This window comes from Cervus elaphus, chromosome 27 (genome assembly GCF_910594005.1).
Source record: "Cervus elaphus chromosome 27, mCerEla1.1, whole genome shotgun sequence".
Lineage (NCBI taxonomy): Eukaryota > Metazoa > Chordata > Mammalia > Artiodactyla > Cervidae > Cervus > Cervus elaphus.
Window position 1 is genome coordinate 40045045 of NC_057841.1, and position 19254 is coordinate 40064298.

At 42.0% G+C, this 19254-nt stretch overlaps 2 non-coding genes across 2 annotated transcripts; one reads left to right on the plus strand and one right to left on the minus strand.

Moving 5' to 3' along the window:
* Window positions 1–2308: 2308 nt before the first annotated feature.
* LOC122685087 lies at window positions 2309–2443 on the minus strand. Its single transcript, XR_006338259.1, has one exon. It is a non-coding gene; the product is annotated as a small nucleolar RNA SNORA70 (small nucleolar RNA).
* A 15977-nt stretch (window positions 2444–18420) lies between these two features.
* TRNAK-UUU lies at window positions 18421–18493 on the plus strand. Its single transcript has one exon. It is a non-coding gene; the product is annotated as a tRNA-Lys (tRNA).
* Window positions 18494–19254: the final 761 nt, after the last annotated feature.

Genomic DNA, 19254 nt, shown 5'->3' on the forward strand with positions numbered 1-19254 from the left:
CTTTCATGTACAGATGTTTGTATGGGCATATCATTTCATTTCGCTTGGGTAAACACATAGGAGTAGAATGGCTAGTTCATATGTGGCAGGTGCATATTTAACTTTTGTGAAACTTAATGTTTCCTAACATGATTCCTACCTGCAGTGTATGAGCTGCTTACGTCCTTACTCACAGTTGTACGGTTTTAATTTAGCCATCCTAAGGGTATGTGGTTCTATCTATTATGATATTAATTTGCAGTTCCCTAATGAGCAAAGGTGTTAAATATCTTTTCATATGTGTTTTTTATCAACCATATACATTATGTATATGTATTCTCCCAGTCTGTGATTTGCCTTCTCATTTTCTTAATGTGCTTAGTCACTCAGTTGTGTCCAACTCTTTTCGATCCCATGTGTAGCCTGCCAGGCTCCTCTGTCCATGGATATTCTCCAGGTAAGATTACTGCCTTCCTCCAGGGGATCTTCCCAACCCAGGGACTGAACCCAGGTTTCCTGCATTGCAGGCGGATTCTTTATTATCTGAGTCACCAGGGAAGCCCTATTTTTTTAATGGGCTTTTTTTTTTAAGTTCCCAATCTAGTCTCATATTTATACTTTTTGGGGGGATCTATACTTCACTGCTACTTGGGCTTTTCTCTAGTTACAGCAAATGGGGTCTACTCTCTAGTTGCAGTTCTGGTACACAGGCTTCTTATTATGGTGGCTTCTCTTGTTGCAGAACATGGGCTCTAGGGCAGACAGACTTCAGTAGTTGCTGCGTGAGGGCTCAATAGCTGTGGCACACAGGCTTAGTGGCTCTGCAGCTTGTGGGATATTCCCAGACCAGAAATCAAACCTGTGTCTCCTACATTGGCAGGCAGATTCTTCACCACTGAGCCACCAGGGAAACCCGAACAAAAGTTTTAAATTTTGATGAGGCCAAATTTATTGCTTTATATAAACTACTTTCTGCATATCATGTAGTAAGATTTAAGGAATCTTTGCCAAGCCCAAGAAATCTTTGCCAATACCACTGTGATTTACACCTATGTTTTTTCTAGAAGTTTTATACTTTTGACTTACTAAGCCAAAATCTGAATTCAAGTGTGCATTTTTAAAAGGCCACTAAGTTGTTCATATGTACATTAAAATTTGAGGTGCACTGCTTTTTTTAAAAGAGAAAGTCACCACTAGTTAAATATTATCCATAATGTGACACTATTTAATAGAAACTCTAGGAATGACAATAAAATTGCACTAAGTTTAGCCAAAATGATTACCTCAGCACAATTTGGAACGTGCTCAGGAAACAGAAATGATCCCTGTACTTTCAGTTTTCACTTAACACTTTTTACCTCACTCTACATGCTTTCTTCTGAATTCCTAGGGACACACTTCTCTCCAGAACTAACATGATTACAGTACAATAGATATTGTTCCAGTTACAAGTTCCAAGAATCCTGGAGTCAGAAAAGGCTTTAGATATACAGGTCAGTGAGGAACCCCTCCCATAACATTTCTGTAGATGGCTACCTGGCCCTCGTCTGGTTAGTGTGATGATAGGACTGCTTCCAAATGGTTCATTCCTTTGAAGCATTTAATGACTGAGCATCACTGTTTGCCATAAAGTTCTATCTCATATTGGGCCAAAATCTGCCTTTGTGTAACTTCCTCCAATTTCGACTTTTTGTCACAGAACAGTTGGTTGGTCATAGTTTCCAGTTCCACTCAGTGACATTGGTTGTCTATTTATTATTATATATCTTATATTTGATCCTGTGTTTGATAAAGTCAGTCTTTCCCCAATTGTTTTGATCTTTGTTATTTTACCTTGCTTTTGATATTACTATTTTAAGCCTTTCCTCTATAGGAGTATTTTTTCTTTTCTTTCTTTCTTCCTTTTTTTTTTGTTTGGACGAGAAACTAGGATTTATTAGTGGGCTTGAGTAAGGCAGGAATAGTACCAAGGGTCTCATGAGTAGAGGCCCACCATTTGTCCAGGGGCCACAATTAGTGATTATTTGACCCCATAGCCGTCCAGGATGAGCCGCTTTTCTGACACATTTTCAAATTCATCCACATGAACCTTAGTAAATCCCCACTTCTTGGAGATGTGGATCTTCTGGCGGCCAGGGAACTTGAACTTGGCCCTGCGGAGGGCCTCAGTCACACACTTCTTGCTCTGCAGGTTGGTGTGGATGGACATTATGACCTGGCTGGCATGGACCCTGGCCACTTCACCCTGGGTCTTTCCAAAGGCAACACACATACCTGTCTGGAGCCTAGACTGGGACCAGCATGCCAGTTGTGACTGTCCACTGGAAAGGGCTGTCTCCAAGTTCCCTCAGGACAACCTGTACAGGTAACAGGTGGCATACACTACCGAGAAGGCTGCTGTCTGCCACTGTTGCACACCAGGCCCCCATGGGGAACAGAACACAGTCGATTTAACTGGCAGAAAATTATTTTCTTTTTTAATTTTGAAATAATTTGACTTTTTAAAAGCTGTAAGATGCATACATACAAATAATCCCATTCACATAAATACCATAGCTAATATTTTACTACATTTATTTATCATTCTCTCCCCCTGCCCTCCCTATTTACTTATTTATTTATTTAGCTAGCTCTCTATCTTGACTCTCTTGTAAGTTGCAGACATGATACTCCTTTACCTCTAACATTTCAGTGCATATTTCCTAAAACCAATGACAAGCTCTTATATAACCACAAGGCAATTTCAAAATCAGGAAATTAATATTGATATGTTATTACCTGATCTACAGAACTTACTCAAATTTTTCCAGTTGTCCCAATAATGTCCTTTATTTAGGACTTTTTCTCCTGTTCTAAGATGCAATTCAGAATCACATATTTCATTTATTAATAGTTGCCTGATCTATTGAATCTCTTTTACACTGAAAGAGTTCCTCATTCTGTCTTTGATTTTCATGACCTTGACATTTTTGAAGACTCCAGTGATTTAGACTGTTGTTCAATTTTTTCTTAACATGTTCCTGTGATTATATAGGGTATATAGACCTTGAAGGATATGACAGAACTGATCATATTCTTCTCATTACACTGCTTCAAAAGGTACATGATGTTTATGGTTCCATTAATGTTAACTGATTAATGACTGAAGAACTATGGGCAGAGGTTCATGACATTGTACAGGAGGCAGTGATCAAGACCATCCCCAAGAAAAAGAAACGCAAAAAGGCGAAAAGGTTGTCTGAGGAGACCTTGCAAATAGCTGAGGAAAGAAAAGAAGTGAAAGGCAAAGGAGAAAAGGAAAGATTTACCCATTTGAATGCTGAATTCCAAAGAATAGCAAGGAGAGATGAAGCCTTCTTCAGTGATTAATGCAAAGAAATAGAGGAAAACAATAGAATGGGAAAGACTAGAGATCTTCAAGAAAATTAGAGATACCAAGGGAACATTTCATGCAAAGAGGGACTCAATAAAGGACAAAAATGGTATGGACCTAACAGAAGCAGAAGATATTAAGAAGAGGTGGCAAGAATACACAGAAAAACTATACAAAAAAGATCTTCATGACCCAGATAACCGTGGATGGTGTGATCACTCACCTAGAGCCAGACATCTTGGAATGCAAAGTCAAGTGGGCCTTAGGAAGCATCACTACAAACAAAGCTAGTGGAGGTGATGGAATTCCAGTTGAGCCATTTCAAATCTTAAAAGATGATGCTGTGAAAGTGCTGCACTCAATATGCCAGCACATTTGGAAAACTCAGCAGTGGCCACAGGACTGGAAAAGGTCAGTTTTCATTCCAATCCCTAAGAAAGGCAATCCCAAAGAATGCTCAAACTACTGCACAATTGCACTCATCTCACACACTAGTAAAGTAATTCTCAAAATTCTCCAAGCCAGGCTTCAGCAATACGTGAACCAAGAACTTCCAGATGGTCAAGCTGGTTTTAGAAAAGTCAGAGGGACCAGAGATCAAATTGGCAACATTTTCTGGATTATCGAAAAAGCAAGAGAGTTCCAGAAAAACATTTATTTCTGCTTTATTGACTACGCCAAAGCCTTTGACCGTGTGGATCACAATAAACTGTGGAAAATTCTGAAAGAGATGGGAATACCAGACCGCCTGACCTGCCTCTTGAGAAACCTGTATGCAGGTCAGGAAGCAACAGTTAGACCTGGACATGGAACAACAGACTGGTTCCAAACAGGAAAAGGAGGACGTCAAGGCTATATATTGTCACCCTGCTTATTTAACTTATATGCAGAGTACATCATGAGAAACGCTGGGCTGGATGAAGCACAAGCTGGAATCAAGATTGCTGGGAGAAATATTAATAACCTCAGATATGCAGATGACACTGCCCTTATGGCAGAAAGTAAAGAGGAACTAAAGAGCCTCTTGAGGAAAGTGAAAGAGGAGAGTAAAAAAGTTGGCTTAAAGCTCAACATTCAGAAAATTAAGATCATGGCATCTGGTCCCATCACTTCATGGCAAATAGATGGGGAAACAATGGAAACAGTGACAGATTTTATTTTTGGAGACTCCAAAAATCACTGCAGATGGTGTCTGTAGCCATAAAATTAAAAGACACTTGCTCCTTTGAAGAAAAGCTATGACCAACCTAGACAGCATATTAAAAAGCAGAGACATAAAAAAATAAATAAATAAATAAAAAGCAGAGACATTACTTTCTCAACAAAGGTCCGTCTAGTCAAAGCTACGGTTTTTCCAGTAGTCACGTATGGATGTGAAAGCTGGACCATAAAGAAAGCTGAATGCCGAAAAATTGATGCTTTTGAACTGTGGTGTTGGAGAAGATGCTTGAGAGTCCCTTGGACTGCAAGGAGATCCAACCAATCCATCCTAAAGGAAACCAGTCCTGAATATTCATTGGAAGGACTGATGCTGAAGCTGAAACTCCAATACTGTGGCCACCTGACGCGAAGAACTGACTCGTTGGAAAAGACCCTGATGCTGGGAAAGATTGAAGGCAGAAGGAGAAAGGGACGACAGAGGATGAGATGGCCTGAGTTGGATGGCATCACCAACTCGATTGATGTGAATTTGAGCAAGTTCCGGGAGTTGGTGATGGACAGGGAAGCCTGGCATGCTGCAGTCCATGGAGTCACAGAGTTGGACATGACTGAGCAACTGAACTGAACTGAACTGAATGTTAACTTTAGTCACTTGGTTTGGATGGTATCTGCAAGATTACTCTTTTCCTGTAATTAAGAATTGGGGAGGAGGAACTTCCCTGGTGGTCTAGTTGTTAAGACTCTGTACTTTCAATGCAAGGAATGTTAGTTCGATCCCTAGTCTGGGAACTGAGATCCCACATGTCATGTAGTGCAGCAAAAAGACAAAAAAAGGGGGAGGGTACTTTCTGTGGTCGCTCAGCCATGTCTGACTCTTCGCAACCCCATGGACTGCAGCACACCAGACTTCCCTGTCCTTCACTATCTCCTGGAATTGAGCTATATAAATATAATGTTTGTCATCAAGCCTTCACTTAATAGATTCAACATCAGTGTGCCCTGAATGAATCATTACTGTGTTGCCAAAGATTGATGTTTTAATTGAGATATAGTTGGCACATAGTTTAAAGTGTGCAACATAATGATTCGACATTTGTATGTATTGCAAAATATACATACAATGTACATCACAATGAGTTAGTTAAACATCTATCACCGAAAGTAGTTACAATTTTTTTGTGTGATGAGAACTTTTAATACCTGCTTTTTTAGAAGCTTTTAAATGTACGATATAGTTTTGTAAACTATAGACACCGTGCTGTAATTAAGCAATTTTAAAAAGTTCTAGTTCTAGAAATTTAAAAATGCCAAAAAGTAATGTTTACATTTCTAATTCTATTACTTACTTCTACATTAATTAGTTGACATCCTACTGTAAGAAAGAACTTTCCCTTCTCCTCTCTTTATTCATTTAAATCAGTATGAATCCATGGATTCTTAATCAGTGAGTTGTAATACTATTATCATTTATTTTGATGTTTAAAATAAACAAAATGGACATTCAGAGGGAGTGGTAGCCAGATCAGTCTTGGTAGGTGGGAGTCTTTGCTTCTGGACCTATATAGAACTCTCAGACTTGACCAGTGGGAGCCCCTGCAGGCTGGTTCCTTGTCCTTTTTTGAAATTTCTCCAACACACTTTGAGCATTTCCTTGCTTTCTGGCACAAGAAAATGTTCCAGGTCTGTTCTATACTTTCCTTGCCTACCCTGCAATCAGCCATTCTCCGAGGATGCCAAGTGTGTGTTAGTGGACAACAACATTTGGAAACCAAAACTAACACTGTGTGTGTGTTGATTGTACCTAAGGTACCAATACATCTGGCTCATCTCCAAGTACAGAAGTAGAAAATGTAAGTATTTATATACATAAAGACATCTATCTATATATCTATACATATACATATATCTATATCTGTATCAATATATTAAAAACCATGAGTTCACACCGAGAGCTCCAGTTCCAATCCAACACCACACACGTGCTTGAATATGGGAGCCAGAACACAGGTCGAATATTCAAGAATTCATTGGCCTAAGGCGACTTTTTAAGAATGTGGATTTAACCCCCTGGAAAGGACCCCAGGGGATGGGATGAACTCACCACTCTTAGGAGGCTGAATAAGACAATGGCTTTTTCTCAGCAAAGGGGGAGTGCCTAGGTTGCTCTGACAGAGAGTATAGAAAGAAATAGAAAAGTCTTCCCTTGTGTCTCAGTGGTGAAGAACCAACCTGCCAATGCAGGAGACATGGGGTCAATCCCTGGATTGGGAAGATCCCCTGGAGAAGAAAATGGCAACCCACTCCAGTATTCTTGCCTGGAGAATTCCACAGACAGAGGATCCGGAAGTCCGTGAGGTCATTAAGAGCCAGACACGACTTACCAACTGAACAACAGGAAAGTCGAGGAAAGTGAGCTCGCTGGAATACATAATTTGAAGCCAGATGGGCCCCCTGTGTTCCACAGGAGGACCCCAAGGACACCCCATCCGTTGAGTCCACAGGGACCGCCCTGGTGGCAGGGGTAGCTGCATCCCTGGGGAGTTCAGTGCTGGCCCCTCTGCAGGCTGGCATGACAGTGAGGGGGCAGACAATGAGCTCATGAACATCCATGGGGATAATGGAGCTCCAAGTAACAAAGGCAGGAGGCTGCCCACAGTGCAGAGAAAGTCAGGAAAGCAGTCAAGGCGGCTTAATTTGAAGATGCCTTGGAGCTGGTTAATAGAGATGGTGATCCTAGGGGCAAAAGAGAAGACTGAAGTTCCATGTAGGTCCAGAAGCAAAGACTCCCACTTACCAAGACTAATCTGGCTACCGCTCCTTCTGAATGTCCGTCTTGTCAGCCACAGAGACCGACACTATGCCCCCGGCACAGCACTGTGGCTCGTTATTGTTCAGTCGCTCAGTCATGGCCGACTCCTTCTGACCCCATGGACTGTAGCTCACCAGGTCTTTCTTTTCTAGCACTATGGCTAGAGGAGGCCAACTGGCCACTAGGTGGCAAATTGACCACACGAGGCCCTGTCTGTCCTGGAAGGGCAGCAATTCATCTTGACCAAAATAGAAACCTATTCTGAGGGAGAGTTTGCCTTTCCTGCCCACGTAGCCTCAACTTGCAGCCCTGTCTGGGGCTTTAGGAATGCTTGACTCACCCATGCGGAGTTCCACACACATAACATCTAATCAATGAAAAAAATGGAGGATTGAGCTCGTGACCACAGAATACACTGGTCTATTTTGGACTGGATTATCCAGGGGACTATTCTTTTCCTTCCTTTCTTTCTTTTTTTTTTTTCTTCCTTTCTTTCTTTTTTGGCTGCACCCGGCTTTCAGCTGCAGCATGTGAACTCTTTACTTGTGACTTGTGGGATCTAGTTCCCTGACCAGGGATCAAACCTGGGCCCCTTGCATTGGGAGTAAGGGAGTCTTAGCCAGTGGACCACGAGGGAAGTCCCTCCAAGGGACTATTCTTCTAAACATGCAACTGAAATGCCAGTTTGGAGGAAGCAGTCTGAAGCGATAAGTGCGCAACCTTTAACATACCACATATTTATGGGAATTCTCCAGTGGTCCAGTGGTTAGGACTCTGAAATTTATTTTACTGTGGTGACTGAGATACGATCCCTAGTTGGGGAACTAAGATCCTGCAAGCCATTTGACCTGGCCAAAAAAAAAAAAAGAAAAGATGCAACATCTTTATTAAGTCAGAGAGTTCTGTGTGGAGCCAGTAGGAAGGTTTCGCGGGAGTAGGAATCAAGGGGTAGAAGCCAGTGTTTCTCCAGTGGCCATCCCTCCCAGTCACCAACTGGGGACTGCGCTCATCTCAAGCCCTGAACTGCAAGGCTTAAGCTCCCATTTCTAAGGGACACATTCTCCTTGTAGGAGGTATGGTACTGCCAGATCTTCCCCACGTCATCAGGATGGGTGATGATGCCCTGCTCCATGGGGCACTCCGAGGTCTGGACACTGAGCCTTCCTTGGATCTTGCCCTCCACGTAGCTGTCCTTCTGCCCCGTACCCACCAGTCTTGGTGTTGGGGCACCACACGATGGATGTGAACACAGCTAGGGTTATTATCTTCAGCAAAGCCAGTTTTGCACATGTCAAAGCCACAGTCGACTACAAGCACATCCATGTCTCCCTGCCTTGTGACACTCGGAGGCTGAGTGCGGGAGCCCACAAGCCGGGGTGGTTGCAGCAAGCCCCCCCCTGCCCAGGTTCTCATGATCCTGTGCCTTCATCATCTACAGTTTCAGTTGATGGTTTCTCTTTGCTCAAAGAATTGTTTAACATAGTTTGACATTTCCACATAAAAGGAGCTTTGCCCCCCTCACTTTTATTCACTTCTAGTTTTATTGCACCGTGATCAGAGAATACTATCTCTACTATTCAGTGTTTGCCCTTTACTGAGGTTTTTCTTTCTGGCCTCGTAGTTCTTGTGAATGTTCACAAACAATCGAAAGGAAAGGGCATTTTCTTTTTTCAGATGTATTATGTGCTATTAATATATCATCAATTAGATCTACCTTATCAATTATGTTATATATAATTCTATATTACATAATTGACAATCGTATTACTAAGGTCTCCATAATTCACTTATCTTTTATGTACTTGATCTCTCGCAGGCTGAGAAAAAGGAAGGTGAAGTGATTTTTGCTGAGTTCTCAATAGTTAGTGGTAAAATTCATCAGTAAATGGTGAAACAGAATTGAGGCAGTATGATGGCCGAACCTCAGCTCTAAACTATCATACCACCTGCCTTCCATGGACATTCATTAGATTTGTCTCTGTATGGTGTCACTTGGGGTTTAAACCATTTAGTAGGAGACAGAGAGGTGTCCCAAGGGAACAACATGAAAGCAATAAAAAGGGTACAGGAGCTTGTGAAGCAATTTAATAAGGTAGTCGGGAAGTCAGTTTATTCTCTGAGAAGCTGAGTGATTGTACGAATGTAACAAGACTCTCAAAAAAGGAACTGAAACTTAAGGGGATTATAGGCCAGTGAAGTTGCCAAGGGCATGTGTACTTAGCAAGGGTGTGGTGTGGCGGGGCAAGGTTCATGAGGTCAAGTTGGGAATGGTAAGTGGCTAATGTCAAGCAACTGAACTAGTGGGAGACACTCTCCACCAATCATCTGTAAGAGGGTGATCATAGCGCTGGAGGTCCAGTGGCTAAGACTCCTCGCTTCCAATGCAGGGGGCCCGGGTTTGATTCCCAGTCAAGGAACTAGATCCCACATGCCTCAGCATAGAGTTCTCATGCTGCAGCTAAGACCTGGCACAGCCAACATAAATAAGTAAAAATAAATATTTTTTTAAAAAGAATTCCACATTTTTTTAAAAAGTGGGTGATGATAGAGGGATATTTTATCCCTTGCAGACCTTCCAACCTCCAACTGGGAGGACGATTATCAGCTCTGAAGAGATTCTACCCACCAGACGAGTGTGGGTTGAGATACAAAGAGGGAAGGTCCCCAGTGGTTTGCCCACAAAAGGGAGGTGACGGTGCCACTGTAGTGGAGGGTGGGGTAATGAACTGCTCTCCACTGGCAGGCTTTCCAACTCCTAAGAAAGGAGAAAGATATCTGTGCTCAAGAAGCTAGTCTTCTACTGGCAGAAATGGGTCTGTCTTAGGAAAGTCTTTCAGTATTAGGTCTACAAGAAGACAGAGCAATGTCATTAGAGGGAAAAATTACTCCCTGCTTATCTTTCAACATCAGAAGTAGAAAGAGCGTCAGTTCTTTACAAATCAGAGAATAAGGTAGTTGTCCAGGCTCTTAAGGGAAGGTCCTTTGCTCGTGAGAGTAGAGAAGGCAAAACTCCACCGGCATGAGGGGAGAGAAACGGAATGGATGTAAAACTCTCAATGTGTAGGGGAAGGACTTCCCTGATGGTCTGGTGACTAAGACTCCACACTCCCAACGCAGGGAACCCGGGTTCGATCCCCAGGTATGAAACCACTTTGGAGTAGGGGAGAGGAGGTTAGGTCTCTTTGAGAGAGTTGGTTTTCCAGGCACCTTGGGGGAGGAAGAGTCAATGTTCAGGGTATTTGGATCCTGAAAGGGAATCCCAGATGTGTTGGTCTACTTACACCCTCATGACTCACTTCTTGGAAGAGTGATTTGGAGAGGTGAAATAGCTGATCATTTGAAACTATCCATTCTGAGACGAGCAAGGAAAGCCTTGGAATTGAATCGGGCCAGTGGAGAAAGGAGTGAGGCTGAAGTGGCTTTAACACATCGAACAGAAAACCTCAGATGGAAGGTAGTGAGCAAGGAGTGGATACTGAAGGCAGCAAACCCCAAATCCCCCTTTGTGGGTGCTCTCAATCTCTAGGGGAGGAACTTCCCTGGTGGTCCAGTGGCTAAGACTCAGCACTCCCAATGCAAGAGGCCTGGGTTCAAACCCTGGTCAGGAAACTACATTCCACATGCTGCAGCTAAAGATTAGTGCAGAGAAAGGGAACTTGAGAAGTTCCATCAAGTAAATGGGTTTCCCAAGTGGCATTAGTAGTAAAGAACTTGTCTGCTAATGCAGGAGACATAAGAGACAAGGGTCCAATCCCTGGGTTGGGAAGATACTCTGGAGTAGGAAATGGCAACCCACTCCAGTATTCTTGCCTAGAGAATCCCATGGACAGAGGAGCCTAGTGGGCTAGAGTTCATAGGGTCAGAAAGAGTCAGACATGACTGAGCAGTTTAGCAAGGACATGTATTGAGTGAATAGGAAAATTTGGCTTCTAGGAAGAGAGAGAGTCAGGTGACCCCAGTTCTATGGGACAGCGCTCAGTTGAAGAAGTTACCAGAGCCAGCCAAAGCCAGGTAAAGCCCACCAACCAAAGAAAAGATCAACAAGCCACACCTCTAGGAAAAGGCTGACTTTATTGAACTCCCTGGTGTGCAAAAGAACTACTCATGGGATGTCTCAGTAAGACAGAGCAGGGTGTGCGCACTTGTGCCGGTCAATTCTGAGAAAGGATAGCTTGTTAGTCATTTTTCCAACCCCAGTATAGCCTTAAGTGTGTTTGGTTAGAGACACTGTCAAAGTCAGCAAGACACTGCCATGTTGACTGTGTCCTGTTCAAAACATTGTCTAACACAGTCTGACTAATAGCAGAGTGGCTTTGCACTTAATCAGGTCCTAAGTGGGTTAGAGGTCGAAGGTTGGAGAAGGTAATTTGGCCAACTAGAAGACCATGGAAAGGCCTCGGCAGGGTTGTGGTTCCAGAAGATAACTCGAGGAAAAATTCACCTGAGCAGAGGAAAGTGGGGAGTTTAGCTTATGTGAAGGAAGGAGGTCACTCCACAGTTATTGGAATACCTGAGATGAACCTCACCTAGAAAACCCAAAACTCTTTCCTGCACTTCCATGGGGATCCTACTCCGTGAGAAGACTTAGGCTCACAGGGCAAGAAGAGCATTATGTTAAGCATGTACTGTATTTCCCCCTACCTGTTGTAGTTGGCTCTGTGCTGGAATACCTTGAGGAATTTGGCTTTTAGTTGGGAGTAGTTTCTCTCTAAGGCTAGCAAAGTGGAAGACAACACATTACTTGGTATAAACTTCCCTTTGTTCTGCAAAGGCAACAGGGGTTGGAAAGGCTTAGCTTTGCAAAGAAAGGCAAACACGTTCTGGAAAATGGAAAGGGTTGATAGACTGTGAATCTGAAAGTCATAAACGTTCAGGGGACTCTGTGAGTACATATGCATGTGAATGTGTGTGCATGCACGCATGTGTGTGTATACTTGTGATTCTACTCGACTTCTTTCTTCTTTTTTGAGAAGCCTTTTTTTTTTTAAGCTTTAGAACACAGGAACAGGAGGGACACACCCAACAGCTGAGGAAGCAGGAAACATCTACTCTAAAACTGAAGAACAAAAACATGAAAACTGAGAGCATCTTTTGTGTATTTTTTGTGTAATTTGTTCCCACTAAACTTTCCTGAAAAAATTCACACTTTGTGCGTGATTGGGAATGGGAGTGCTTGGATCTCTTTGTGCAATGAATCCAGTGTGATTCAAGCAGTTTCGTTTCTGCAAACTTACTGATTGCTTTGGAGAATATTTCTTCTCTGGATCACATTTCAGAAGCATTAGGAGTTGAGTCCCATGGGGCAGCAGTGGGTCAATTACAGAAGTAATGTTCATCTCAAGCTGGAGGAAGGTCTGTAAAGAACAACTGGCTGGGCTGGACAAAGGTCAATTTGAATTAAGCTATCGATGATAGTGTTTACAACTTGAAAAAAAAATAGACTTGAGGCATGTGAAAAGTACAAGCCGTCCTTGTTTTTCATAATTTATATGGTTACATAAAAGAAAATGAGCTACTTGCTATAACATTTAAGTATCTCTAGTGGGGATGTGCGTGCACGCTAAGTTGCTTCAGTTGTGTCCCACTCTTTGCAACTCCATGGACTATATAACCCACCAGGCTCCTCTGTCCGCAGGATTCTCCAGGCAAGAATACTGGAGTGGGTTGCCATGCCCTCCTTCAGGGGATCTTCCCAACCTGTGGATCGAACCCACATCTGCCTGTGTCTCCTGCATTGTAGGCAGGCTTCCTGGGAAGCCCCTAGTGGGGATGCTATGTTCTAACTCTCTAACAAGCCAAGTGCCCTGTAGGGGGGAGGGTGAGTAGCATTCAGCTTTCAGGAAAAAGCTTAGATCTCTTTCAGGAAAGTGAAACCTAGATAGAAAATAGAAACTGTCCATAGGGAAACTTGTGCTTTTCTCCGTGGGCTTTGTTTGGGGACTACATTTGAAATAATGCAGATATGTTCAGGGAACTACTCATTGTTAGGGAAAGCTTTTTCTGCCCATTTTTGGGTTCTTTTGTTTGTTTGTTTGTTTGCTTCTCTTGTTGTTTAGCCACTCAATGAGGCATACAAGGATCTTAGTTTCCCGACCAGGGATCAAACCCATGCCCCATGCAGTTGGAGGAGGCTGGAAACCCCCAGATACTATAGCTAGAGAGAACTTTCTGAAGTGCAAATGGAAGCACGCCCCATCTGAGGTTAAAAACCTTCAATAGCTCCTTACTCCCATTGTATTCCTGATAGAGGACAGAATTTCAGGTGAGTCCAGGCCATTAGGCATCTGACTCATTTCTTAATTTAAGAATAAGCTAGCTCCTTACTCCTATTGTATTCCTGATAGAGGACAGAATTTCAGGTGAGTCCAGGCCATTAGGCATCTGACTCATTTCTTAATTTAAGAATAAACAGTATTTTTAAAAAATAAAAAAATAAAATAAAAAAGAATAAACAGTATTTTAGTATCATCTGGGAACCATGATGGATCTCAGAAAATCATTGAGCCCCGTGAATGTGTTTGCAAATGCTGATCTGTACTCGGACACATCCAATTTAATGATAAATTGCATTAGACTTTCCACGATTTAGATATCTGGAAGAGCAGATTAATTATATGTAGTTTTCCTCATTTTATTGCTTTAAGGTGTATGTATTTTTATCCACAGAGCAGGAAACAACCATATTTTCAGCGCTTGAAGTGTCTAAAGATCATTTGGGTCCAGGAGGTGTGGGGAAGAGAGCAACAACACCCCCCAACCCCAGGCTGGAAAGTCTTCCTTGGGAGATAAGATTTAAACTGAATCCACTGAGTTAAACTAAGGATGTGGAGGGTGGTTGGTAGTGAAAGGAAGAGCTGGGAAGGACCACGGGAGTCTATGGAAGGGAGGAATGCAATGTCAGCGTCCCTCGCCACAGGACACTTATTTCCTGGGCCACTGGCTCCTTGGGAGGATGGAGGTGGGGGCGGTTGGGGGGTGGGGGCTTTTTCTCATTCATTTTTGAAGCCCTAGTACCTGACACACAATAAGTATGTGATGGGCAACAAATGCGGCATGGATTAGTGAATAAATGAATGATCACTTCTAATAAGGCATCACGGTTATCTATGTTTATGTGTCTGTTTTACTCATCTGTCTCAATGATTCTGTGCTCAGTATTGGTGGAATCATCTTGAGTTGCATAGTTTAGCAAGGGGGTAGAGTGGGCCCTTAAGAGCCAGTGTTCTTACTCTTGGCTCAGTTTTCACATCCCTTAATGCTGCCCCATTAAAACAAAATGCTCATAATAACCTGCTCCTCTGAGTGCTTCTCAGAGGCTCACAAACTGAAAGTTTCTTTTCTGACAATCCAGTTTCGTTTCTTTTAGTCACTCCTCTTATTAGTAAGCAACATTTTTTTTTAAGCAGTGAGTTTCAATATTCAAAACTACCGCCTTGTATTTTAGGTAACTATCCACGTTTTAGTTAATTTATTTAAAGGAACACCAAAAAAGCATGTCCTTTTGAATTTGTCTTCATTCTTAACATCGAACCTGGTACTATAATGTCTCAGTGATAATAGGTGCCGTCTAAAGAAGAGTTCGGTGTATTTATCAGTATAGAACTTTACCTCTAGATTCTTACTGATCAAAGCACAATGTATTAAAATTAAAACTTTCAGAAAAATTTGCCCAGAATTCAAACAAGACTAACAAACATTAGTATCTATTTTGAATTAGATTTACGGTCTTTGGCAGACTATAATACATTTTCAACAGAATGACACATTTTAATATTTCAGCACTATGTTCTATAGTTTTAGATGATTTCAAGGAAATTTAGTACTTGTGAATATGCATAGAGGTTATACAGAGAACTCAATTAGTGGAAAAACGATAGTTCACAATATTACATGAGCCCCAAATGAACGTATAAATGTTCAAACTTGAGAGACAGACAAATTTGACTTTTAGTCCTAGCTCTGTCAATTACTAGCCATATGACCTTTGGCAAGTGGTTTATTCTTTATGTTTCAGTTTCCTCAGTTCTAACATAGGAGTATTCCTGGTTGCTCAAATGGTAAAGAGTCCACCTGCAATGCAGGAGACCCGGGTCCAATCCTTGGATCGGGAAGATCCCCTGGAGAAGGAAATGGCAACCCACTCCAGTGTTCTTGCCTGGAGAATTCCGTGGACAAAGGAGCCTTGCGGGCTACAGTCCGTGAAGTCACAAAGAGTCTTATCTAGCAGAATTAATTAGCATAACTTCCTCAATCACTCAGTGAAAGGCAGTTATTAATGTAACATTCATAGTAAGAATATTAATCCCTAATGTATCAATCGAGGTTTCTTAATATATATATATATATTATTTATTTAAAATTTTAACCACACCATGGGACATGCAGAATCTTAGTTTCCACCCAGGGATTGAACATTGAACCCAGGTCCCCTACATTGGGAGTGTGGAGTCTTAACCACTGGACCACCAGGAAAGTCCCCCAATTAAAGTTTTTATTTACAAGGAAAAGAAACTATTTCTGGCTATTTTAAAATTAGAAACGGGGACTTCCCTGGTGGTCCAGTGGCTAAAATTCAGTGCTTCCAATATGGGGGATGCAAGTTCAATTCCTGGTGGGGAAATTAAGACCCCACATGCTGCCCAGTGTGGCTGAAAAATAAAAACATAGAATAAATAAAAGCAGAAACAGTGTTTTTGACTAGGAAACTGAATTTTCTGGGAGGCTGGCAAAGCTTACTTGAAAACGACTTGGTCAGAACACAGTTAGAGTCATGAATTGGTTTTATGAGAAAAGCCCCGCCCTTGCACAGTGCACTCCACCCCACACCGTGGCCCACATGCTGAGAGCCCCATTAACGTCTGACTGGTCACCTGGGTGCATCTCAGGGGCCTAGGAGACTGGAACAGGTTGTTTGCCACTGGAGTCACACCTTCTGTTGGAGACGTGCTGTCTGTCACTTAGGTTTACATGATGGGAAATTCTCCAAACGTAGGAAGCGAGAGAGAGGTTGGGTGGCCAAAAATATGCAGGTACATCTTGCACATCCTGGGGAGCCACACGTTTGGGAAACCAGTTTGACATTTCTCTTTTTCACTTGCCACATGTCCAAATCATTAGCAAATCTTTCAGCCTCATCTTCAAAATCTATCTAAAATCTGACCACCCCCTTCAGCTCCACCATTACCAGCATAGATCAAGCCCTCTGGCCTGGATTACTGACTCAGCCTCCTGGCTGGTCTGTTGGTTTCTACACTTGGCCCCTTACAGTTTATTTTCAACCTAGAAGTCGAAGAACTTCTCTTTAAAAATATTGTTGTTTAATCAGTAAGTCGTGTCCAACTCTTATGCAATCCCTGGACTGTGGCCCACCAGGCTCCTCTCTCCATGGGATTTCCCAGGGAAGAATACTGGAGTGGGTTGCCATTTTCTTCCCCAGAGGATCTTCCTGACCCAGAAATTGAAACCAAGTCTCCTGAATGGGCAAGCAGATTCTTTACCGCTGAGCCACCATGATCAGATCTCAAATCCTGTTTGATTCTACTTATGCAAGGTACCTAGAATAGTCAAATTTATAGAGTCAGAAGGTAACACAGGTAGATGCCAGCGCCTGGAGGTGAGGTGTGAGGAGGGGGAATGGTGACTTGGTGTTTGATGGGGACACAGTTTCTGTTTAGGAAAGTGAACAATTCAGATGGACGATGGTGAGAGGTGTCCAACAATGTGAATGTACTTGATGCCTCTGAACTGTACAGTGAAATATGGTTGGAATAGCATGCTTTATATTGTGTGACTTTCACCACAATAAAAAGCATTAAAAATATGTCAGACAAAAAAAAATAAAATAAAATAAAAATAAAAATATGTCAGACAGCCCCATCCAAATAAATAAAATAAAAATACATCAGACCTTATCACCCCTGTGCTCGAAGTCCTCCGATATGTCTTATTACCTTCAGCGCAAAAGCCAGAGTTATGACAGTGACCTACGATGTTCTTTACAGTATTCCTTCTTTCCCCCATTTGTCTCTCTGTTTGCATCCTCGGTTACTGTCACAATGCCATTCATGCTCAGAACTCAGGATCTTTGTTCTTATTTTTCCCTCAATTTGTCTAACAGATCGTTACAACTTGCTCCTTCACTTCCCTCAGCTTTCTGCTCAAATGTCACCTTATCAGAAAATGTCTTCTAACCACGCTATAAAATTGTGACCTTCTAGCCCCTGGGACTCCACATTCTTTGAAATTCTTTTCCATAGCACATTGATCTCCAACCAGACATTCTGTATGCATGTTAGTCGCTCGGTCGTGTCTGACTGTTTGCAGTCCGTGGATCGTAACTTAGCAGGCTCCTCTGACCATGGAATTCTGGAGTGGGTTGCCATTTCCGATCCAGGGGATCTTCCGAACCCAGGGACTGAACCCGTGTCCCCTGTATCTCCGGCATTAGAGGTGGATTCTTTACCTATGAGCCACCTGGAAAGTCCCATGCATGTTTGTATACAAGCAAAATCAGCAGAATCGTGTTTTCCCATTTTGTTCAGTTGAGTGAAAATCATGAAAACCCAGGAAGGAGAAATTTTTATCTAAGCAGTCAGTGATTAGAAAATTGGATCCTTCTGTGCTGTTCAGGAACCTGGTATTAGTGCTGTAATTGAATCAGAATGCACAGGGTAATTACGAACAAAATGAAAAAGGGTTTGTGATATTTCTCAATGAACTTGATGTGGAGGCAAACAGCAACGTTCCAAGCACAACTAAGTGCTTAGTATAAGCAATACCAGTCCATTTAAAAATCCTGTAATGTACTCAGTTCCTTATTGAGCCATGGGCTTTACTACCATGGAAATGCAGTTGACCACAACCTGAAGTGTCTCTTAAGTGAGAAAACACTGAGCAAGAAGAGGAGGAAGTTATCATTCTTGCGGTGACACTTAAGAACCAACGACGTGACACTCCTGAAAAAGCATAAAGTGAGGTGGTTTGCACAGTAGGGTCTCAAAACATAAGAGAACTAGAAAATGAAGACAGTACAATAATAGCAGGGCTGGGGGCAGAAATTAACCAACAGAACAGACTAGAAAATCCAAGAGCAGGAAATTCCCTGGTGGTCCAGAGGTTAGGACTCTGCACTTTTAATGCAGAGGGCCCGGGTTCAATCCTTGGTCAGGGAACTAAGATCCTGCATGCTATATGGTGCAGCAAAAAGGAAAAAAGGACAAAAGAAAATCCAAGAATAGAAGCATGCATTTACAGAAACTTGGTATGTGATAAAAGTTACACAGGTTATAGCATGGAAAAGGTGGACTACTGTTCAATAAATGATGCTCAGATATTTAATTATTCATTTAAAAAATGGATCCCTTTCCAGTATCATGGGTAGAAATCAACTCCACATGAATTAAAGACTCAAATTTTTTAATGGAAAAATTTTAAACTTGAAGAATAAAATTTGAGGAAACCTTGGTAGTAGAGAAATTCTTCTTCTTCTTCTTCTTTTCCTATTTGGCATGTAGGATCTTAGTTCCCCAACTGGGGGGATAGAACCTGTCCCCTGCAGTGAAAGCACAGACTCCTAACCACTGGACAGCTAGTGAATTCCCAGAAATTCTTAAAAAGAGACTAACTGTAATGGAGATGATTGACAAATTTAATTACATTAAGATAAGTACTACTGTTCATTAAAAGATCACAGAAAGAGTAAGTACAAACCACAAACTAAGGAAAGATATTGTAACACATATAACCAACCGAAAGTTAGTAGCCATGATATAAAGAACTCCTAAGAATCAATAGGAAAAAAATAAATAAAATAAACCTATAGAAAAGGAAGCCCCAAGTATGAACAGACATTTCACAGATGAAGAAACACAGTTAGGCAGTAAACATATGGAAAGATGCTCAATCTCACTTATAAGGAGGGAACTGCAAATTA